This window comes from Festucalex cinctus, chromosome 16, assembly GCF_051991245.1.
Source record: "Festucalex cinctus isolate MCC-2025b chromosome 16, RoL_Fcin_1.0, whole genome shotgun sequence".
NCBI lineage: Eukaryota > Metazoa > Chordata > Actinopteri > Syngnathiformes > Syngnathidae > Festucalex > Festucalex cinctus.
Window position 1 is genome coordinate 13258365 of NC_135426.1, and position 24652 is coordinate 13283016.

The 24652-nt window shown below is 41.9% G+C and overlaps 1 protein-coding gene and 2 long non-coding RNA genes across 4 annotated transcripts in view; 1 reads left to right on the forward strand and 2 right to left on the reverse strand.

Annotated features, from left to right (window-relative positions):
* Nucleotides 1–24652, reverse strand: part of LOC144003496 (tudor domain-containing protein 5-like) — a 148044-nt gene that overhangs the window by 106750 nt on the left and 16642 nt on the right. The window lies entirely within an intron of this gene.
* Nucleotides 17491–19194, forward strand: LOC144004178 (uncharacterized). Its single transcript, XR_013279224.1, has 3 exons — nucleotides 17491–17975; nucleotides 18682–18925; nucleotides 19026–19194. It is a non-coding gene; the product is annotated as an uncharacterized LOC144004178 (long non-coding RNA).
* Nucleotides 19190–21082, reverse strand: LOC144004177 (uncharacterized). Its single transcript, XR_013279223.1, has 2 exons — nucleotides 20917–21082; nucleotides 19190–20172 (listed from the first exon to the last, which is right to left on the reverse strand). It is a non-coding gene; the product is annotated as an uncharacterized LOC144004177 (long non-coding RNA).

The following is a 24652-nucleotide window of genomic DNA, read 5'->3' on the forward strand; positions in this document are numbered from 1 at the left end:
GTGAGTACTTGCTTGTCATGTGCTAATCTCTCCGCATACCCACTGACAAATCCCATTTGGAATTTTTGGCTTTGTCTGCTTCAACGTAGTCAAACATCGCTGTCCTTCAACATGCGGAAAAACCGCTGGAGTTTTCAAAAGATGAAGACTTGGCATTTCTGCTCTTTTTTTTTCTTGGATGGAGGGAGGGGATATGATTGAATTAAATTCCTTTTCGCTTGTCCACAGCCTGAAAAAGACACGTGCTAATACAAAGCCAAAGCCCTCATATGAGACAATGGCATCAAATGCTGCCACTCATCCGTGATGCTTGTGAGCAAGCCACGGAGAGCCGAGTGGGAATATTTAGCCGAGGCTTCCTTTTTGTTCTGCCAGACTCCGGTTCTGCTCTGCTCTCTTGGAAGGCAATAAAAAAAGCCAGCTAGCAGAGCAGCCGTCAATTTATCTCCACAAGCAACAGGAGAGCGCCGGGCCATTGTGTGCGCCTCGACGCACATATGGAGACAATACTTTGGACGAGGATTTAAGCGGCTCTTATCAGGCTGCTCCCATCGCCCCCCCCTCCCCACCCTCATTGACTCCATCATTGACTTCTCTCCGCCTCTGACAGCCGTGACTTGACATTCACTCGTTGCGCTCGCCTCTTGTTTGTCTCTGTCAACACGGGCCGAGATGTCGGGATGCACGCGCAGACTGTCAATAGGCTCCGTCCACCTCTGCAGACGCCCTCTGGAAGACATCTATCCTTCCCATTACCCGACACAGACTTTTTCTCCACAGCTGCGAGCTCCTGGCGGCTCAGAAAGTGACGCTACGCCACGATTGGAGCGGTTGGTGGCCGGGATTGTCGTTGGAAATAAATCAAGGGAGCACTGTGTCAGCATGGAAGAACTTCTTACATCATTTTTCTTTTAAAAGATTGTTAACAGATTTGAACACACGCACACAACAAAATCCACTCTGTCACATCTGTGTAGCAATGTTTAAAGCTCTAAGACTTATTTCACATTCTCACCTTTTTCCCTGCCTTTTACTCTAACATCTGTATTTTGGCCTCTTTTATTGCCCCTTCCCCGTAACCCCATTTACTTTCATTAATCTGACTCTTTTGAATGACATTGTCCAGCACTTTACTACAGTATCGCATACATTCCTGCAGATATTTAATTTAATCTTCAACATTAAAGAAATGACACACAGGAAAACATCTAGCAACAAAAGTGAGTACACCCTTAAATGAAAATGTCCAAACTGAGCACAGGTAGTCATTTTCCTTCCCCACTGTCATGTGACTCGTTAGTGCTAGAAGGTTTCAGGGATAGGGAGCAGGTGTGAGAAATTTGGTATTACAGCTTTCACACAGACTCATTTGTGTGACTGTCGTTCCAGAAGGAAGACTTGTGAAATGCACAAGAAAGCCCACAAAGAAGAAAATCTGACTAAGGACACGGATTACTGGAACCATGTTGTGCGGTCTGATGAGTCCAAGATGAATATATGTGGTTCACATGGTATCATGTGTGTGTGGTGGCAACCAGGTGAAGAGTACAAAGCAATGTCCCATTTTGTACTAACAAGAAAAGATCACTATAAATCACAGATTTTCGCACTATCGTTGGAATTGTTGAGGATTTTTCTACCGTGAGGACATAGCAGGGATTAAAGTTTTAATGACTGACATCTGCCACGGCTCAGCCCAGACGTTTGGGCTTAGCAAGTCGGGGAAGATCGCTGGCATGAGCAGCCACCTCAACGGGAAGCGATGCTGGATTCCTTCCCGCGTTTGCACACCTGGAGGCACAGTTTGACTCTTCTCATGACATCACTGATAGACGCTGCGAGGCCTCCAGCTACCACCGGCAGAGTTGGCGTTGCGTAGCTACGGCAACGGGCCGCAACAGGTTGACGAGAAACAGCCAGAAGGGAGCCTGATTCCTGGCCAAGTGCAACACGCTCACCCATGCAGACATCTCGTCACTGAACATTCAGTAGTCCGTCTCATGCTTGTGTCTGAATACGCGAGGCACAACAAGAAAGGGAATCTCGCGGAGACGTTAATCTGATCTGGAAAGTGCAACTGTGACAAACATAAGGAGGGACAACAATTCATAACAGCCTGTCTCTCTCTAGCAAGGTCTAAAAGGTATCTTTCATACGAATGCTAACATTGGAAAGAGAGAAAGACCGCATGGTGATGCAATAATAGTGAGGCTGCTTAACGCCATGTTTTCTCACTCCAACTGGCATCATGAATCATTTTGGCCATTGATTGAGTCAAATGCGAAAGACATGCATTGATTTTAAACTCCCTCCATGATAACGGCATGAGTGATGGCCAGCGACCACACAAATAATACCCTGGAAGCACTCGGCACAATATATTGACATTTTGAGATATATGTCGACATGGCGTACAAGAGCAGCCGGCGGCGTTTCTTTTGTTAGTAGAAACTGACGGTAGAATGTTGACATTTTTGATGTTTTAACTCCCTTTTGGTCTCTTGTTACCTTCTCTTTTTTTGTCAGCAGGTTTCAAGATATTGAAATGTATGACCACGACCCTAGCAAGATATGAAAATAGAGAGACTAGAAACTAGCCATGTGAAAATTGAAGAAACTAGAGACTAGCCATGCGAAAATAGAAGAAACTAATGACTAGCCATGTTAAAATAGAAGAATCTTGAAACTAGTCATCTGATAAGAGAAAAAAAAAACTAAAAATTAGTCATGATCTGAAAATTGAAGAAATTGGAGACTAGCCAACGCAAATTAGAAGAAACTTGAAACTAGCCATCTAAAAATTGAAGAAACTATAAACTAGCCATGTGAAAATAGAAGAAACTAGAAACTAGCCATCTGAAAATTGAAGAAACTAGAGACTAGCCATCTGAAAATAGAAGAAACTTGAAACTAGCCATCTGAAAATTGAAGAAACTTGAAACTAGCCATCTGAAAATTGAAGAAACTTGAAACTAGCCATCTGAAAATTGAAGAAACTAGAGACTAGCCATCTGAAAATTGAAGAAACTAGAGACTAGCCATCTGAAAATAGAAGAAACTTGAAACTAGCCATCTGAAAATAGAAGAAACTTGAAACTAGCCATCTGAAAATAGAAGAAACTTGAAACTAGCCATCTGAAAATTGAAGAAACTTGAAACTAGCCATCTGAAAATTGAAGAAACTTGAAACTAGCCATCTGAAAATTGAAGAAACTAGAGACTAGCCATCTGAAAATTGAAGAAACTAGAGACTAGCCATCTAAAAATTGAAGAAACTATGAACTAGCCACGTGAAAATAGAAGAAACTAGAAACTAGCCATCTGAAAATTGAAGAAACTAGAGACTAGCTTTATGAAAACAGAATAAACTTGAAAGTAGCCATCTGAAAAAAAAAAACTAGAAACTAGCCATCTGAAAATAGAAGAAACTAGAGACTAGCCATCTGAAAATAGAAGAAACTAGAGGAGCCATCTGAAAATAGAAGAAACTAGAGACTAGCCATCTGAAAATTGAAGAAACTTGAAACTAGCCATCTGAAAATTGAAGAAACTAGGGACTAGCCATCTGAAAATAGAAGAAACTAGGGACTAGCCATCTGAAAATAGAAGAAACTTGAAACTAGCCATCTGAAAATTGAAGAAACTAGAAACTAGCCATCTGAAAATTGAAGAAACTAGAAACTAGCCATCTGAAAATTGAAGAAACTAGAGACTAGCCACGTGAAAATAGAAGAAACTATGAACTAGCTACGTGAAAATAGAAGAAACTAGAAACTAGCTACGTGAAAATAGAAGAAACTTGAAACTAGCTACGTGAAAATAGAAGAAACTAGAAACTAGCTATCTGAAAATTGAAGAAACTAGAGACTAGCTTTATGAAAACAGAATAAACTTGAAAGTAGCCATCTGAAAAAAAAACCTAGAAACTAGCCATCTGAAAATAGAAGAAACTTGAAACTAGCCATCTGAAAATAGAAGAAACTAGAAACTCGCCATCTGAAAATTGAAGAAACTAGAGACTAGCTTTATGAAAACAGAAGAAACTTTAAACTAGCAATCTAAAATAAAAGAAAATATAAATTAGCCATCTGAAAATAGTAGAAACTTGAAACTAGCTATCTGAAAATTGAAGAACCTATAAACTTGCCATCTGAAAGTAGAAGAAGCTAGAAACCAGCCATCCGAAAATAGAAACTGGCAACAGATGGCCGGCTCACCATCTTGGTTCTAGTTCATCTAATCCAACCCAGGATTGATTAATGACAGAATTAAGAACCTTTTTTTCCTCATTAAGTTGAAAATGCGCCGACCATACGGCGTCAACGGATCTAACAGAGTCATCTCCAGCAGCCATCGTCGTCGGCCATCTTCTCCCCCGCCTGATAAAACGCAGACGTGATAAATACAGCGAGTCGCCGGCTGACACGTCCGATTTGCGGCAGCGGGAAGAAAATGACATCTCTGCCAAACAAGCCCCTCTACCTCCTGCTTGTTGTCGTAGCAACGACGCAGCCGCCCCATCGTCATGTAAGTGGAGCTGCTGCGGCTCTTCCAATTTTTTCTCTCTCATTGTCCCTGTGAAATAAATAGTTTGTGCTAGAAAGAGGCTGTGGAGTTTTCATTTTTCTTACTCACGCACACACATAGTGAGTATTCAGATGTGCAGATGAAGACAATCAAAGAGATTGAAGAATGAGAACAAACAGAGCACAGATGAAACACCTCCACCCCTGAAAATTCACCGCCGCCTAATGAGCTTCTCAAGTTGGGTTTGTGACGTATATGTGTGTGTAGCATACCTGTTTGGAGTTGGGTTTGAGTAGACTGACGTGCGCGAACGTGTGTGTGTGTGTGCGTAATCTTCCCGATAAGGGGGTACAGATACGCTGAGCGGGGATGAGATTGCATGTGGGGCTTAGAGCTGAAGCTGTAAATCACTTAACCTGGGGCTAATAGGTTTACCAGATGTATTACAGTACATACACACACACTGATACAAATACAAACTCAGATGCAACTTGCCAAACACAATTACAACATTGGCGCAATGTTGAGCCCTACGGCTTCAATAATTCTTATCAGAGGTGTTAACGACTAAATCGTGCTCATGCACGGCATCAAATTAGGCGACGGACTAATTGTGAGCCACGCGGATGCTGACTATGGGGTGTCAATCACGTGCTTGTGCTCATGTCAATCATTAATTGAAGTGACTGGTTGTGCCTGAAAACATCGTGTGGTCAATTGGATAATGTTCTCACAAATCAATAATATTGGACTGTCCCCACGTCGGCTGATATTTTTACGCATTATTATCCAATTCAAAGTGTTGGAAATGGCTTGAGAACACTTTTGAATGTTTGAATTGTGTCACAAAACTTCTTCCCTCACTTTGTGGAAGCTGTGCAGCATTTTGTCGCCTCAAGATTGAAAGTCTGGATTTTTTTTTACGATAATGAGTGGAAATGCTAAGGTTACATACATCTGAGTAAGCTTGTTTTATTAAAAACTGATCGCTGTCATGCTTCGGGGCAGAAATTACTGGTCGGCTTTTCAAAAATGTATCGGCCATTGTGTTATGCTACTCATATGCGTATCTACGGCGGCTAAGCTGAGAGGGTCAAAGTTGAGAATTCAATGTGTGGATGGCAAGAACAGATCAAGGACATTGTGCTACATACAACGCCGTACGATTACTACATGGGAACCGGAAGAAACCTTTCACAAGTATTATAATAGTTTTCAAAAATAGTAAATATTACACATTGTCAAAATAGTCAAAAAAAGATAAATGTGTTTTTTCAGGGTCAATACTGATTATTAGAAGTAAAGGAGGCAAAAAAAACAAAAAACAAAAACACTATTTGGAGCAGATATTCACGTTCACTCACACGTATTGGTGTAATATTTCTTAAAAATACTCCAACTCCTGCGATTGGCTGGCAACCAGTTCAGGGTGTACACCCCGCCTACTGCCCGAAGCCAGCTGGGATAGGCTCCAGCACCCCTGCGACCCTTGTGAGGAATAAACGGTTAAGAAAATGGATGGATGGAAACTCCGATAAACATATGCTTTTGATACAGTTAAGAGTTGAACAATTTTCCAGATTTGCAAAATATTTGCAATCAGAGCTATTTTTATTTTATTTTATTTTTTAAGAAAGGCCAATGCCGATATTCGTGAAAATGCTAGGCTGATATTTGATCTATCTGTACAAAATAGTCCAGCTCTGTCGCTACGCAGGCATGGCATTTAGCTGGGCTACTACTACAGTGTTCTGCCATATATCTGAGCATTATGTTACTTGAAAGAAAAGCAATACACCAATCAGAGGCCAGGATTTTGTGGTCATGAACTTTAGCAAACCAACTATTGCTTTGCTATAATCAATGCTATGCTAGAGTTCATGGCGATTATTATTATTTTATTTTTTTTATTTTATGGAAATCCTGCAGATTTTTTCCAGAAAATTGGTCATTTTGGAGATGTGAGGATTCCGCCGAAGAGCAACGAAATACTTTACAGGATTTTTTTCTGGTGTGTCAAATCGACTTTATTTACTTCTCACAATATTTTACATTTGCCTGAATCCTTATCCTCCATCCCAACATGGAAATCCTGTGCAAGCCTGACCTAACAAATGCTCCAAATAAATTCCCACAAAACCTCTCATGGAAAGGCTTCCCAGAAGCAAAGGAAGCGGTTCTAGCCGCATGCTGACACTTTTATCTATACAATGAATGACATTCGTCCTGTGGCGTCACCGCGCGTGTGGGCGTCGCCGCCATGAATATGCAGTGTAAGCTGTCACATCAGATGCACTTGTGAATCATCGCAAAAGTTCTGCCAAGCCGGCCGAGTCTTACGTGCAACTCGTCAAGATATGTTAATTTCTTGGGAAAAGAACACTGTGTCGTGCGTGGCTCCAAATAATAATAGATAAAAAATGGTAGCACATATTTTACACTTTACAAGATACACAATCACATCAATGGAGTATCGATAGTCTGCCTTCAAAAGGATATTAATGCTTACAATTAGCTCTTTCCCTTCATATGCAACATCTCTCTGTTGAGATGTAACACTTCAAAATACTTCCTTGACACCAATTATCCCGTTCCTATTTAACATCAATAAGGCTAGGTACCACAAAAAAAAAAAAAGAGAAAAAAAAAGTGCCTTGTCGAGCGCAAGTGTGCACACGCTTATCAAAGAAAGATGGAAGTCTAAATTGACAGCCATTGTGTGGACTGGGGCTTCACAGGCTGGCGCGACCTCTTTAGAGTGCCTCGTTGTCAGCTGTGTGCTGCGAAAGTGGCAGGAGAACGGATTTGTTTCGTTTTATTTAATTAAGTCAAACTTGGCAGCCAGTATGTGGACCAGGCTTCTTGGTGGCCTTGTCACATTAGAGCGCCTCGTTGTTGCAGTGTGGAAAAGACCTATGATGACCTGATCTGACACTTTTTTTTGTGTGTGGCTTGTCACATTCACCAGACATTTATTTATTTTTGTTATGTTTATAAACATATCCATTTCAGTTGATGAAATGCACAAGGGAAAAACAAAACAAAAAAAACAGCATATGTCCAGTGAGATAAATTGCCTTCAAAGAAAGCACAACTAAAAAGTGAAAAATGAAAGCCGTAGTTCCCTTGTGCAGGGTCACATATGGCACGACATTCATCGCTCATTACGTTTCTTTGCACTCATTTGGCCAACATGGCGCACCTGTTAAGGTGCAACATGCCTCTTTTTGTCTTCACACCTCCTCCTCGTGCTGCTGCCTCTCACCTCCTGCCCTCCATCTCGCTCTCCTCCCCCCCTGTCACTCCATCTGTCTACCTGTCTCACCTCCTCGCTCCCTCCGTCTCCCTCTCCCCCGCCCGCCTCGTCGACCCGGCAGAGGGAGAGCGAGTGCGCGCTGTTGCCACGGCGACCGCAGCCATTGTGTACCCGGTTGCCAGGTGACCGGTCGCCGTGGCAATGATGGAGAATTCTTAAGTGCTGCTCTTACTCCAACATATAAATCTTTGGCCATTTATTTTTACCCCCTTTCCTCTCTTTGTGACCGCCTCGCTCCCTTCCAAAATATACGACGAGCTTTCAAGCGGATTATTTATTTTGTCCCCCTTCCCCAAACTTCATCTCGCCATCTTACGTCAGGCTTTCGTCTCAAAGTGAACCAGGACCAAGTCTTCCTCAGCCCACTTCTTCACTTCATATGAGATAGCAGTCAAATACGCTTGTCCACTTGTTGGAGTTCCCTATGTGCATTTACGGAACCCTTCTTTATTGAAAAATGTGATTTCAAAATCAAGACAGGGTTGACTTGAGTATTGCTAGCTAGCTAGTTGCTAGAATTTCCCAACTTGTCATTGCAAATAATGCAGTTAGAATGTTGACTCCATCACTCAACAACTTTAAAATTTATAGAGCACTTTAGAACAACCACCGCTGTTTTCTTATGATGGAACCCAGGGGCAGCAGATACAATGAAAACAACAGAGGCCCCAGAATTGAACCCTGCGGAACACCATACGTTCCGTGATACATGTGAATTCATATTGCGCATATTCGCCCTGACGACTTTTTTTTTTTTTTTTTTTTTGCTCGACCTAGTTAGTATGAAGGCTGAAGAAATAACATGACGTCCCAACCCAAGTCATTCTGTCACTTTCAAATCCTTCCGATAATGCACAGGTGTGATTTTTGCTGTACAGTTACACCCTTAGCAATTATACTGCAATATTTCTTTGTGACACCAGCCCTGAAGCTTTTCTGTCCCGCCTCTTAGATTTGTAGTTTCTCCGTTTTCAGCAGCCCCCTGACAGCAATCGAAGCTACCACGTGGCCCAAGAAGAAAACAAGTTTGACAGCCTAATGCCACCCTTAAAAGTCCTGTTTTGCATCACATTGGCGAGCAGATAATGGCAGACAAAACTGGCGAATGCTCACTTTCCAGCATTTCTTTCTTTGGACCCACAAAGACCGATGAGTCATTTCGACTTCCCTAAGGACACATTTGGTGATGTCTTCACAGTTCAGCAAGCCAAAGAAAAAGAGATGACGAAAGAGGAGCCACGTGGGAGATTGTTTATGTCAATTTAGCATTTACACCACACGTAACTTTGCTGCTTTAACCTTGTTCACGCACCATTTGCAGATAAACTTGTGGGTGTATATATGTAAAGGGCAGATGACTGGTGTCCTGCACCACATGTCAGGACGTGGAGGTGTGTGTGTGTGTGTGTGTGTGTGTGTGTGTGTGTGTGAGTGCACTGCTTGGCATTGATTTGTATGGAAATAAGGGCCCATTGGCACAGCAGGTCCAGTGCCCTCATCAGAGTCCAGCTGGGGGGCATTCTGTCAGGTTTCAGCATGTGGCTGAATGGACGGCGGGACAGGCATGTTGTCGCGTGGCATGTGTGTGTCTTGGTGTATGTGGTTACATACTCAAAATAGAAAATAGAAAGGAAGTGTGAGAAAAATCTGATTTGGAGTTTTGGTGTCATTCTTAAAGCACTTATATCCAAATAATATTTTCCCATTGAAATGAATGGACATGCCACTAATCTGTTCAATATGAACTCATCAGTACAGCACTAATATTAGTCGTTCTTCACAGAAGATAAAGAACATATTACTAGATTGTCTACATGTGTTCAACCCATTGCTTTCAACAGAATATAGTAATACAGTAGATATTAGTGTTAGCATTAAGCTAGCAGACTGAAATAATGCATGTGGCGGTTTTATATACACAAGCTGTAATTCTCTGTTTAATTTTATAGTGCTTATTGTTAAGTGGCAGATTGCATCATCCGAACGACAAATTCCTGGAAGTTTTCCGCGATTCGCTCAATCGCAAATAGCGGGGGACTACTCTTTTATGAATGCCTCTCAGCATGATGCAGACTGCAACAACACAGACAGTTGAACATCCTTCCCGCAAACATCATCCATCCTTTTATTTAGCAGTCAGCCTCCCTCGTGTCCTCCTCTTATCTGCCTCCTCTTCTATCCTGCCTCCTCTCCTCCCTTGGTATTCCGTATGAGTCGCGACCCCATTCAGTTCACGTCCTCGTCACTAAATGACAAACTGGAGACATTTTAAAGGCCACGGTGCCGCGTGCACATTTATCGCACAACCCTTTTAGCGCTCATGCAACACGTGTGTGTTATGCGTGGGGGTGCGTGCGTGTATCTTTTTTTTTTTTTTTTTTTTTCTTACATGTCACAATTTTGCTGTTTCAGAGTCTAGGAGTGACCCAGTTCAGAGATCTCTGGTAAGTATGGAGGGGAAGGAGAAGGTAAGTATGTAAAGCGGTGGTTCTTAAACATGTTGAAGGAATGGAACCCCACCAGTTTCCAAGCTAGTTTTGCTGGACTAGAATTGCTCAACTTGGTATTGCAAATACGAATGCAGTTAGGACGCTGACCCCCCCCATCACTCAACTCAACTCTACTCTATATTTATAGAGCACTTTCAACAACCACCACTGTTTTCTTAAGATGTATCCTAGGGGCAGCAGATAAAATGCAAACAGCAAAGGCCCCAGAATTGAACCCTGTGGAACACCATACGTTCAATTATACACGTGAATTCATATTGAATTCACATAGTTGATATGAAGGGACGACAATATTAAAGAAATCACACGACGTACCATCACAACAGCCACAAGCACGGAGGTTAAGAACCCATCCATCCATCCATTTTCTTGACCGGTTCCGGGGGGTGCTGGAGCCTATCTCAGCTGGCTTCGGGCAGTATGCAGGGTACACCCTGAATTGGTAGCCAGCCAACCTTAGGGCACACAGAGACGACAACCATCCACACTCACAAGCACAACTAGGGACAATTCGGAGCGCCCAATGAACCTGCCATGCATGTCTTTGGAATGTGGGAGGAGACTGGTGTACCTGGAGAAGACCCACGCGGGCACGGGGAGAAGAGGTTAAGAACCACTTATTAAAATGATCTTTTCTGGGGATTTTATTGTGGAAACGTGTACATTTTGCTAATGCCATAAATGAGCAGAAAATAAATATAAAAAGTCAAGTCATCTTTATTTATATAGTTCTTCCAAACAGCCTTGGCTGTCACAAAGTGCACCAAATGATAAATATAAAGTATTTTTCACACAATGAGGTATGCAGCATCTGGCCCTTTTCGCAAAGTCAGGCCATCCTTCATGAGCCGATGCGATGACATCATACAGCGATCCACTTTTATGGTGCAGTTTTCTTTTATGACGCCGGCCCTCCCCGCTCCCTGTGCGTGTGTGTGGCAGCGTGTGGAACTGCAGACGTAGTAAAGTTGCTTTATTGTGTCATCTTCGTGCGTGTTTATGCAACTTTGAGCTTTTTACTACCGGTCGAGACCCCGCCCACTGCCCCCTACGTGGGAGGTGAGTGCGCCGCTCCCTTGAGCCGTCCAAACTTGAATTTGATGACAAAAGCGTCGTGTGTGAGGTTAACCGTTAGGCATTATTGTGACCTGTTTTGGGCTTTTTGATGGTTCTGACCAAGTCATTTCAAAATAAGATAACGCCCAGGGGTTAAGGGGGTCGTAAATGATGATGATAATTAGAGCGCCTCATTGTGCGTTGTGACTGCACTCACATCACAGGGAGAAAGCAGTAGAATGAGTGGAAAGCAAAAATCAGACATGGCAGCCAGTATGTGGACAGGGGCGTCACACTGGTATGGCGGCTTTAGAGCACCTCATTGCAATGTTGTGCAAAAGCTCTGCAACAACCTGGTGGGATATATTCCATATCCCCAACTTTACACACAGATACAATTTCTGACACTTGGACACATGGAAATGATGTGCCTTGACTGACTAAAGTTTTGGAAGCAGACCTTGTTGTCCCCTCCCTCACTGCGTCAATCATCCCATTTGCAGTGCGCCAACTCACCAAGGACCACCCCGCGGCGTCCCCTCCGTCGACAGCCGCCCGCCGATGTACTTGTGTGATATTTTGTAGGTGTCGCACACACACCTGATGGAGCAAGCCCCCCCCTATCATCTTGCCGTGCTCGTTCTTTGGAGAGTTTATTATATGACTCTATATCTACTTAATTCCTAAACCTTTTCTCTGCGGGCTTAAGTAGAAAGCTGTAGCTCAGAGGCACCCGGCTATACTTTCCAAATTGTGGAACACACTGAATATGTATTAGCCTTTGACAGGATGTTGGGTTTTGTTAGGATTACACAACAAACACGTGAAGTAAACTGTTTCGGAGGGCTGGCAGAATGAGCCGAGGAGGAACTCAGTTAAATTAAAAGTATCATTATCCTCCATCCAGGAAACTGGCTGCTTGCTAACTAACATTTGGACAGACAGCCGATATATTTTTCCTTTGGCTATTTATAGACGTAGCCAAAATTCTTGGTAGGCTACCATTAAAGTATGTATGTACAGTATAAAAAAAAAAACAAAAGCAAAAAACATTGAAGTTGTATTTGGTTGTATTTCGGTGCTGCTTTGCTGCATCTGGCACTGGATGTCTTAAATATCTATCACATATACTATATAAATTATATAATAATGCATAAATTTAAATGACAAACTCGTAGAATGTGCATATTTAATTTTATTTTAAGATTATTTTTGGGATGTTGACCTCAATGGGGATCAATTTTTGATAATATATGACTCAAGTAACGCAGCAGTTACTATTTAAGTGGGAAGCAATTAAAAAGCACAGGGCGGGATGACCACGACCGCTCGCTGGTAAATATAAACTTTAAAATGAAGGTTTGTACAACCTGGGAGCGCCGCTTCCTGTTTGGCCCAGTCAAAGTTAATTATGAGGTGTAACAGTGTCTCATTTAGACGTTGGTGGAACGTTGTCGCAGTTTGGTTTACGTGGCCTCGTCTCGTTTGTGCGCCAGTGTGACTTTATTGCCAGAAACAACTCATTACTCTTTTTCCTCTGTAATAACCAACGCGATGACCTTCTTTCTGACGACCTTCTCGCCTTTTCATCATAATGGGAGAGACGCTGTATGCATTCATGTGCTGACAGCCTGTCACACACACACACACACACACACACATGCACAGGAAGGAGTGCAGCATCCAACCACTAGAGGGAAACAATGAGCTGCCCTGCAAGTGGAGGATGTCAGTTTAGGGATAGTTGTGAATACTTGATAACAAGATTGGACAGACACACACTCACACTACAAGTGTTTGTGTGCATGTTGTACAAGCAAGAGTGCAAATGCACTCTTAAAAAAATGCTAATTGACGCCACATCTGCACCGCATTGTGTCTCTTTGTGTTGTTTGTGGCCCATCCACAAGTCACTTTCTATGCACACGCACACACAAACAAACACACAGCGCAACAACCCAGCATGCTGTTGCTAATAGCGCTAATTAATGGGCCCAAGTCTGCTAATTGGAGGCGCGTATGCTCCAGCTTTCTCTGCGCCCCTCCCTCGGACTCCTCCACTCCTCTTTCATTCACGCTGAACTTGAAGGCTTTTAGGCCTCGTTCACATTTGCATGCTGATTACACGTGACTCCGCTGCGGTAACACGATCTCCAGCACGGGGAGCAACGGGACCACACAGGACTTGGAACCGCGCTCAACCGCAGTTTTTCATTTTCTTATGACTTATTAGGTTAGGTCATGAATGTGTCGATCTCAAAGGCCGAGGGCCAGATTCGGCCCTCTCTTTTGCGTCATCTAGTGGCACCAAGGAAAAAGCTGATGAAGTTGATCCCGCTTGTAGGCGACAGGTGTGCTTGTGGCTGAATGGCTTCCGAACTCAGCCCGAAACGCGACGCTAGCTCCTTTTTTGGTTCATATATGAATAAAATACGTATACATAAAAAGAAGGGGAAAAAAAAAAAGCAGTACACAATAAAACGTAATACTTCAGCAGCCATACTTTAGACTTTTAGAAGTTGGCAACTTGGCAAAAAGGGATTGAAAGTATATGTGTGTGTGTGTGTATATATATATATATATATATATATATATATATATATATATATATATATATATATATATATAAACAATTTTAAAAAAAAACTCATCCTAAAACAAATAAAAACTGGTAAAATTAAGCATTTTCTGAAAAACTAACTAATTAAACTAATTGCAATTCAAAACCAAAACTTAAAAAAAAAAAAAAAAAAAAAAACTAATAAAAATTAAAAAATTAGAATAACGCAGCCGTTATGCTTATTTTATTGGTAAAAAACAGCTATGCTGATAAGACAAGCAGCAGAATTTGAAAACAAAAGAAACAATGGCAAACATTAAAAAAAAAAAAAAAAAAAAAAAAAAAAGTCATCCTTTGAATTAGCAGGGTAATGAAAGTTTGGGATTTTTTCATTAGTTTTGAGAGCAAATGTGTTTCTTTTAATGTTTCATTTCAATTTAGTTTTACTACTTTCAGTATTAGGGTTTTTTTGTGTTTGTGTGTGTTTGTTTTGTTTTAATGAATACATCACTGGAGTCAGCCAAAACCTCTTAAAGCCACAACTTGGTAAAATTAATATATTTGTTTTAATTTATACTAATGGTCAGTCCAAAGGTGTGGGTGTTATTTTTCCACAAATTAGTGATTAATCTAATGAGTTGAAAATGTCTCGCTCTCTTTTAAATTATTTAATTATTTATTTTTTAATGTCTCGCTCTTTTTGATGATGTAACATTAATGTTTGAACAAACATGCTGTTTTGGCGGTCTACTGAAAAGTTGCTATTTTGGAGGTGCTAGGTTTCAACACCAGCAAGTGTAAGATCAAAAGAAAAAAGGTCCCTAAGTACTGTACAATAAATTACAATTCTCAAAAGACTGTTAGATGGTCCTTCTGTATCAACGGACACCATAGCAATACTGACTAAATACATTTAAAAATGAACCTCGAAAGCTTTTGTATGATATTAATGGATGAAAACTAAGGATATCTTCATTTCAATATACTGTAACTACAGCTACTTTTATAAACATAAAATTTAGTTTGTTAGTTTTCGTTAACAAGAATGCTTTCTCAATTCTAGCTTCAGTTATTTCGTTATAGTTTTCATTAACTATACTAACCTTGCGGATGAGAAGAAAAGATGGCCATTAGCCGCTTCAGCTAATCCTCTTGCATATTAATGAGCGCCTGAAATCATGGCCACAAACATGCCAACGGGTCGGCTAAGTACATCACAACCTAGCGCGGCTGCGCTACATTATAGATCGCACTCCTGCAAAATGAATGCGCCAGGAAGCAAGCTCCACAAACGATATGCTCATATTTTTTGTCTACACAAGCACACGATTGAGATTTATGAACAAGCGGCAAGAAGATTTATTAGCGATCACGGATCAGGAAGCTTCGGATGGTCAATGGAGGAAGCGAAAGCTTTTTCTTTTCCTACTCGCACACACAGCCGTGTTGTGTAGAATTTCCTAGCGCAAGGCAAGTAGATATTGAAGCAAGCACGCATAACATTATGCATACATTTTAATGACTTTTTTCCGTCTGACGTGTTGGCGGTGAAGAGGCCATCGTTACATAATAGATACTAAACGCCCGGCATCTCTGGTAAGAACACGCAGTAGGGAGAAAAAAAAATACAGAAATTAATTAATAAGTTAACAATCCCCACTTGGATTTAAATTCTAATAAAAATAAACTACCCAACGCAAATGTAACTGCAGCACCAGATGAACCGTGAACCTCATTTTGCCAATTAATCAGTAAATCAATTTGGTATATCTTCTTTTTATTTTTGGCTTTGCAGCATTTGCATACGGCAGCAAAACTCAACATTTGAGAACATAAATCCTCATATAAAAGCACTTAACTGCATCATTTGTGTTCTTCTTTGCATATTCTAATGGTCAATAGGGCAGAAGTAGGGAAAAAACATGATAATCATAACAAATAAAGACATATTGTATAACACCATCATCTCCTTGTCATACAACAGGCAGCGTGCGACGGGGGGGATGATGCATGACAAACACACACGCACGCACACTAGAGAGTAATAATGCGAGGGGATCAACACACACACATGCACATATAGGTCTCCGGTGTTAGCTTGACTTAAGGAATCCTAAAGGTGACTGAACGCCGGCAATATTGTTGGAAAATGTCAAGGCTTAGACGGAAGCCCCGCTGGGATAAAACACACAGAAAACACACATATTAAATCAAGTCAAGTCAAGTTGATGCTCATTTTTGGAACACTCTGCTTTATTGCAAGTGAACTATGGGTTAAAAACAACTACCCCCCCCCCCCCCCCCCTTTTTTTTTTTTTTAAATTAAAAAGTTGTTTACTCCCCACCAGGAAGTAAATTTGGCAGCCAAACTGACCACTAGGCGTTTATTTTAACCGTTGTTCAAGCTCCGTGGTACAAAATCTACTCAGGGTTGTTTTTGTCTGATGCTCTGCAAGCACCTAATCATCCTTCTTCAGATTCCCATAATCCCTTGCGTTCCGGTGTAATTTCCTGTTCAGATTATGTGCTGGCATTGGGTCCGGCGAGGTGCCGCGTTATTAGGCACCTTTCGGGAAAGCCAAGGTCCCGTTTTCACCTCAGCAGACCGACGGAGGCTTTACTAAAATAGGGGGTGCACCTAAATCATCCTGACCGGGAACTGGTGGGCGGCGGCCTAATGACTAATGACAAAGGAGTTCAAATACAGACGATAAATCATATCAACTGGTTGCAAATTACAGTTTCCATTAAAAGCAATCGTGCAACATCACTTTTGCTCATTTCCCCACTGAAATAAATGGAAATGACATTCATCCATCCATCCATCCATCCATCCATCTCACACATGGCAATGCATTTGCGCCAAGAATATGGTTGTCATAGTAACAGTTGCGAGAAAGATGACATTATCGATAAGCGAGGTTGGACCGAGAGTAAGCGTTGATAGCGCCATTAAACTATACAGAGCAGAGTGGACGACAACGACGTCATTCATAAAGTACAAATTATTGGTGCGATCGCTTTTTAAAAATATATTTTCAGAGGTTGGCGTGGGCGTACAGTATGCAACGTGAAAATGATCGTAAAAGGCCTCCCCGCCATTGCCGATAAGCCCGAGTTACGTTATGTGTCGTAAAAAACAACAGAAAAGAAATGACTCTCTCTCTCTCATATGGCATGCACTGCTGTCATGATCCTGGGATCGAGGTTGCGGCAGGTTTATACATGCTTTTCATGAACGTTATTTGCATCACGAAAATTACATGTGGCTATTTGTGCTGGCATTAGTGAATTATACGCTGTATATCAATGAGTCTCATTTGCATTGGGGTGGGCATATTTTGTGTCAAATATATGGAAATGACCTATTTTACATACGCGCAATTGCTCCATTTTTACCAGTTAGCGCGGTGCAAAAGCGACACAAACCTTTAGTGAATATGCCCCTATGACTTAGATGCTAATTTCATTAGCCCATTGATGGCGTCTTACGTAGTGCTTTAGCATTAAAGGTACACTCAGTATTATACAGTGGCATCTAGTGGTGAAATAATAAATCATTCGAAAAAAAAAAACAATTGTTTGTGTTAGTAGTATGTAAAAAGATATGTTGTATCGCATAAACGTACTTTTTTAAAATATAACGGTTAGTCTAGAAATCGCAAATTATCTTACATGTCCGCGCCTCGCCTGCTAGTGTCTGCCATGTTTCGCCGCCATCTTTCTGCTACGGGTTCCGTCAAAGACAAATTTCAGCGCTCCATTTCTGAACGCGTTTTTGGAACGCACTTCCGGTTTGTATGGCGACCGCATGTCCACGAAGAAGAAGAGTTTCCGGTCCCCGAAGAGAGCATTATCAAGCATCACACTTACTTTGGGAATTTATTTTATTTCAGCGCGACAAAACAAGAGTTTATATTGTAGCCGCATTTGCCAGATGGAGAGAAATGAGGAACAGACTAGGTTTGGGACGTGCCGGTGCCTTCGACTGCTTTCTACTTGACCGGTAAGTAAGAGTACATTTGTGTTTACGTTTTGAGAGCGAGAGAAAAAGTATACTCCGTACTAATTAATACGATGTTCGTACCTTTGTTTTACGATCACTGTATCTGTTGATTAGCAACTCCGCACCACTCGAACGATTTCGTTATGTAACTACTTGCTTTGAAAAAAAAAAAAAAAGATTCCCGCTGGCACGTTATATTTAGAGTAAATGCGCAAGTTATTGTGTAATGTAATGTAACTGTGATTTCGGAGGTATATTTGCCCATAACTTCAATAGAGAATCTAAAGCATACTGTATTAGTGGAGGAGTTGAAAATTATTTTCGTTGTGGTTGGTGAAAATAGGGTTCTCGAAATTAATTTTCGGCAGGGAATAACTTTCTGGACTTAAATGCTGGCTGTACCGTAAGCACTGCTAGAGTCTGAACTCTCTCACTCAAGTGTGTACTGGTCCATTGTGTAATTGGGTGCACAAGAATTTACAGGCTGCCACGTTTTCCACGGAAATTCGACAAGCAAGCAGCCTTTGCATATTCTATGCAGTATGCAGTCAAGTTACTTTTATCTAGCTAATACAATGTTTTGGGCCCAAAAACTAAAGATCTTACCTCTATTTTGGGGGCTTTGTTGGAAAGTTGGTGACATATAGTAGTATCATCAATTATTCTATTTTATTTTATAATTGTGTTTTTGTTTGTGTCACACTAGATCAACAGCCAAACTTGAGGGGTTCCAGAACCATATTCTGATGTATACAAGCATTCATGCACCGTTTAAATACATCACCGACCTGCAAGAAAAAAAAATATCAAGGGGAGAGTCAGCAGCCATATTGGAATGCCCCGAATGAGGACACTTGAATGGAGGACCCCAGAAGGCTTCGGTGTTGTACCACCAGTATCTCCACCTACCATATCTGAGCTGCAACAAACTGAAGTCAGCCGACGTCTTGGTATGTCATTTACATATGGACGGCATTGCACACTACATGAACTTTTTGTGTGAAGCAATACGGAATGGTCACATGTACAAGCACCACTTGTTTTACACAGGACCTGCTGACCAGGTGTCTGAAGCCATGGAGTGACTCCTCCCTCACTTTCCTCAGCAAGCCTTTGAAGAATATGATATCATCGTTGGTGGGAACGTGCCCTCACTCCATAACATGTACTTGTGCAGTCAAGGAGCATGTAAAACTTAATAAAACCAGCAAACATTGAAGTGACTTCATTTTTACTGCAGTCTGTTCACACAATCAATGGACAAGCCTTCCTTAATTTTGCCCCAATAACATCATAGAGTAGGCGAAAAGTAGTGTTACAGATCATACTATGTGTTCGGGAGAGTTTGAGGAATGTTGCAATGTTAATGGGGGGCAATGTCAGCACACACACACACACACAAAAAAAAAACATCATGGTATTGAGTTAATCAGATATTTTAGCTGTGTACAACACATACCTGCTCTGTAACACTACCTTTGGCCCAAACCTGTATGTCTATTTTCCATATTTTGAAATGCACAGCGTATTGGTAAAATTCTGGAACAACTGCAATTCATGTAGCTCATTATATTCTAACAGCATTTTTTTTTTTTTTTAGTTAATATGTTCATTTCATGTAGACTTTTATTTTACTTTATTTTATTCATTCATTTTCATGTACTGTACCTTACATTCATTGGCCAATGAAGAATTCCTTGTCATTGCAAGCATTTATAATAATTCTCCAGGCTTTTGATGTTTTACATTTCTGGTCATGTAAAATAGTGTTAGGTTAGGTGTCGAATGAACACTGCATGTTGACGCCAAAGGAAATAGTATTTTTTTAGTTATTCAAAATGTACAAATTAACACATAACAACAATATACAAGTTATACAAACTACAACAACAAGTGTCAGACATGGACTAATTATATGCCAGGTAAAAAACCTTTGTATTGTCCTCAAGGATCTGGGAAAGTGTCACTTATTTGCTACAAGTCCACCAAGGTGCTGCAGTCTGGGATCCAGGTACAGGAAATCATGGTGGTGCTGATGTGGGATCCAGGTACAGGAAATCATGGTGGTGCTGATGTGGGATCCAGGTACAGGAAATCATGGTGGTGCTGATGTGTCAAAAAGTATTTCTTGGTGTCAGTCTATCAGCTGGACTTGGATATCTTCATGTTCCTCCATGGTCATTTCCTGTACGAGTCTCTGCAAGAAGGTAACAATTGTATGTCAGATGAGGTACCAAACAATGAACTGAAAGTCACTGAGCCAATGAAGTACATTATTACATGAGCAAGACTATTTGTGAAAGCCATGTAAATTCCTGCACATCGAAGTACAAGGAAGCTGTTGTATCTTCAATCAAAACTAATTAAGTTGCTTAGTGATATTTATTAGGTAAAATTGTTCAACATGGTGACAAATCGATATCTGAGTAAAGGGTTTCAAATGTTTTTGTAAGCAGCACTTTTCTGAGTGGTTAGTAGCAACAAAACACGGGGGGAATTACGAGTCTGAGTTGCAGATGTGTCGTTCAGTTAACACCATTCTTTTTGCACGATATACTAAACATATCAGCAAACGATGTAATCTAAATACCACATATTCCAAGCAAAGGTATGTTTTGAGCCATTCACATGCATGCTCGAATGGAATTATTTTTCCATGATGACATAATTGTACGTTACGAGGCACCGCGTTCTCTTCCTCGTCGTCTCTCTCGCCCCCTTTGAGATGGTCCACATGTCTATAAAACGTATAACATAACTGTGTGTTCTCTGTTGCATGGTTTAGTTGCACTAACAAATATGAACATAGATAGCCATTATCATTAGCTGACGTACAGTATTTCCAAACAATGCCGACAAAAATATTAATTCTGAAATTAAATGACTAAATCACAATTATTAGGGATCTGTACAGTATGTCTAACAAATGCAATTCACTTACGTCATCACTCGAGGGAATACCAGAAGTTGTTTGCGTTCTGTTCCGGTGAAATTGGTGGTAGGCTGTTGAAGTAGGGTCTCTCTGGGACGCCGTAGTTCGTGTGCTTAAAATCATTGTATTATCTTGTTTGACCGATAGATGGCGGTCGTGAGCTACACACTGGGGCTTTAAGCTAAAGAATTTCAGAATCTGTCTTTTTTTTTTTTTACTTCAGTCCAAGATTTGTGTGCCTACTTCTTCTTTTACCCAAGTATCTATACTTGTAGTTTGGTAAAATTTCAGTACTTTTGTCTCCTTGGCAAAATGGCAGGAGATGATGCTAATCAAGATTGACCTGCGTGGCCTTTGAAAGCACACAATGCGAAAACAACATAAACATGCGGCAACACACGTGGACTTCACGAAGAGTCGCTGTGTTTTTTAACACTAATTAGACAGAAGAGGTCTGTCGCGAGATAAACGCTCCCATGTGGCGCCCTTAGTCGGACTTTTATTGCAGCGCAACACCCACACAGTCAGTCAAAATACAGCCGTGTGGTGCGTGTGTGCCACAAAATATGCACATGTGGACAGCCTGCACACGCTCCAAAGTGCTAATTAGAGTTCTAAAAAGGAAAGGGTAGGGGAAAGGAAAAAAAAAAAAAAAAGTCCCATCTGCTTAACACTAGTCGTTGCGACCGTCGTCCTACTATGCCAAGCTGTGCATTCTAACCTTGCATGGCACCACTTTGCGTTTTTGTGTATGTGTGTGTGACAAGGCAAACCCCACCAAAAAGTATCCGGCACTGACGTTCATTTACCCTCAAATGGGTCCAAGATGCATACGTGTTGTTGATTAGAGGCAGCCATATTTGTATAAGCCGAGGTTAAGGCACAAGGGGATGATTGGACATATTAACCGAGGACTCTTTTTCACTCTGGGCTTAACCCTCGCCCTTCCTCATATTCTCCATTTTCCTCCCCTCTGACCCGAGCCCATGGAGGGGGTCCTGAGTGTCAAGCAGCGTCTGTGAAAACACCGCCGGCCCAGATAAGCGAGGCGGGAGCGCTCGGCGGGACACCCTGTGTCCAAATCGACATGACGAAAGCGTTTCCACACGCACACTCACAGCAAAGAGAATTACATGTCAGCCTAAGTGAAATTAGCTCAACGTTAACAAAGCATGCAACATGTCAGAGACATGCTCAATGAATAGCATCGTTATTGCATCACTCCTCGACTGGTTTTACTAAAGGAAACAAAAGAAGAGGAGAGGATTTATAAAGAAAGGCAAGGAGAAGAGATGAGAGGAAAGAAAAGTAAAGGAGGGGAGGGAAAGGATAAGACGAGGAGGAGTCAGAGTTAAGTTCAAGCCAAAGTCAATTGAACAACTAATGCGAATCGATTAGTTGCCTCAGCCCGGGCCCTTTGGGGAGCCGGTGACATTTTAAAGGCATGTTTTATTGTTGGCGAGAGGGCGGGGCCACTCGCCTGGCAACACAACACGCTGACAGCCTGCTGACAGCTGGACGGGATACACTGAATAGAAGAAATACTGCAAATGGCCCGTGTGTGCGCTCGGGACCCCTTTGTGCGGCTGGCCAAGGGTGTGTGTGTCTTTGTGGCTGTGCGTGTCATGCGTGTCAGACAACAGAGCGGGTCTGCTGCAGTGTGTGTGCATACTCACACAAGTTGTGTTTACACACATAAATACGGCAAGTGGCTTGTGCATGAATCGAGTCATTAACCAGCGAGTGTGTGCGTGTTAACATGTGATCACATTTTATTGGGTAGGTGGGTGCGCCAGCAGCCACGTCCTTTGTGTGTGCGTGTGCGTGTAGGGGGCAGCGAATGGTCATTTACTTGGAGCCGTGCCAGCCTGTAGGGCGGCACCCTTAATAATTAAAAGCACTTTTCACAGGGAACATCTCAGTCAAGGGCAGGCTCAGAACTGAGTCAGAGTTTGGAAACATCGCACATCATGGAGGCTGGCCTCTGCTGGCTGGAATATATCCCACCGGTTGTCACGCAGTATTTCATCACGGAGTATTTTCACGCCGTAAAAAAATGAGGCACTTTAAAGCAACTGCGCTAGCGAAAAGCCCCTGTCAAACAGTTGTTGGACAATTGCAGTTCACACAACTTTATTCGGCATTAATGGTCGTTTTTAGCTTACACTCAACAAATACATCATAAAATTCATAAATAAATAAATAAATAAATAAATAAAGCGAATAAAAAAACTAAATTAAAATGAATATTTTCAAAATAAAAACCAATAAAAACTAACAAACTCGTTGAAAAAATGAATACTAACAAAAATTAAAAAACATACGTCAAAATGAAATAAAAACTAAAATGAAAAATCCAAAACTATTAACCGCGGCGGTGACTTGAGTTTGTGCCAGATGTTGCTCCCAAGCCAATGAAAAACAATGAGTGACTCCCCCCTCGCCCCCATCCCCAAAAACACAGACTCAATAATTGAACTCTTCAAGCTACTCCCGAGGTAAAAGCCATTCAAAACCAGGGTGCGGACCACCACCACCAAAGCTTCCATCCAGCGCGCCGACCCAAAAGGTTCTCGAGCCCAAGTGGCCGGCCGAGCGTGCCCACTGGGCCAATTGTGGTTTTATTGGAAAGTCTAAGGACTGGCGAGGGAAATCAACGTTTGCATATTAAAAAACAAACAAACTAGCGCAGTTAGCACATCATTTCTCCGCAAAGTGTCCTCCCGGTGCTATCATAGCTTATTGACTCTAAGCTGCGTACACAATCTATCACTGTAAACAATGTTAAACACTAATATCAGCCATATCTTATCCCACTGAGCCCAGAGGACCATCTTAAAGTCCATTAAATGTGTCGGACCTCCCTGAAGTCTGGCATAACGCTAATCAGGAAATGGCGACTGAGACTCCCAGGAGTAGGAGGATGCAAACACACAACGCTGAACATGCGTGCGTCAGAAGAACAGGCAACAGTTTAACTGCTGTAAAGCGGACAAACGCAACGTGAGAATAGTTTGCGAGTATCGCAGTTGCACCAAATGTGACTCGACCTCGCCGTTGAATGCACCCCCATAAATCTTGTGGCTTCCGCTTGGTGCATTAATGCTCCGGAGGCTAACAAAACACTCCGCGCATTGGTGCTGTAAACGCACCGGCGTGTCGCGCCAAATACAGGCGAAATATATACGTTTTTCCCGCCGTAAACGGCAATTAAAGCATTCCAGAGTACATGCGAAGCAATTAGCAGTCCTCGGAATGTGGCATTTTATGGAAAGAATCTGAATGCTGAATGTGTCACCATTCAAAATATCAACATCAGCTCTCTGAGGGAAATAAATCCTGATTGCGCAGACACACACCCCTCCCTCCACCCAGTGTGTGTCGGAGTGAGAAATTAATTTTTTTTTTCTGATGACAACACCTCTCCTTCCGCCCATTTCCTTAATTTATTCCTTTATTTATGAACTACTAATTAATGCTGGGAGTAGGGAAATTAACAGCGGTGCAGTCGGGCTGTTGCTCGCATGAGATGATCAGCACTGAAAGGAGAGAGCGACACACCTTGCCTGACATTCCCAGACACTCAGCGAGGGGGAAAGGCAAAGATAGGCGAGGAAATAAGTGTCCATCATTGGTGTCAGTTACACAGGAAAGTGCCAAACGGATGGTTGGATGGATGGAGGGAGCGCAGGTGGAGGGGGCGTGGCGTGTGTTTAAAAGTGTGGAAAATTAATTCCCTGATACG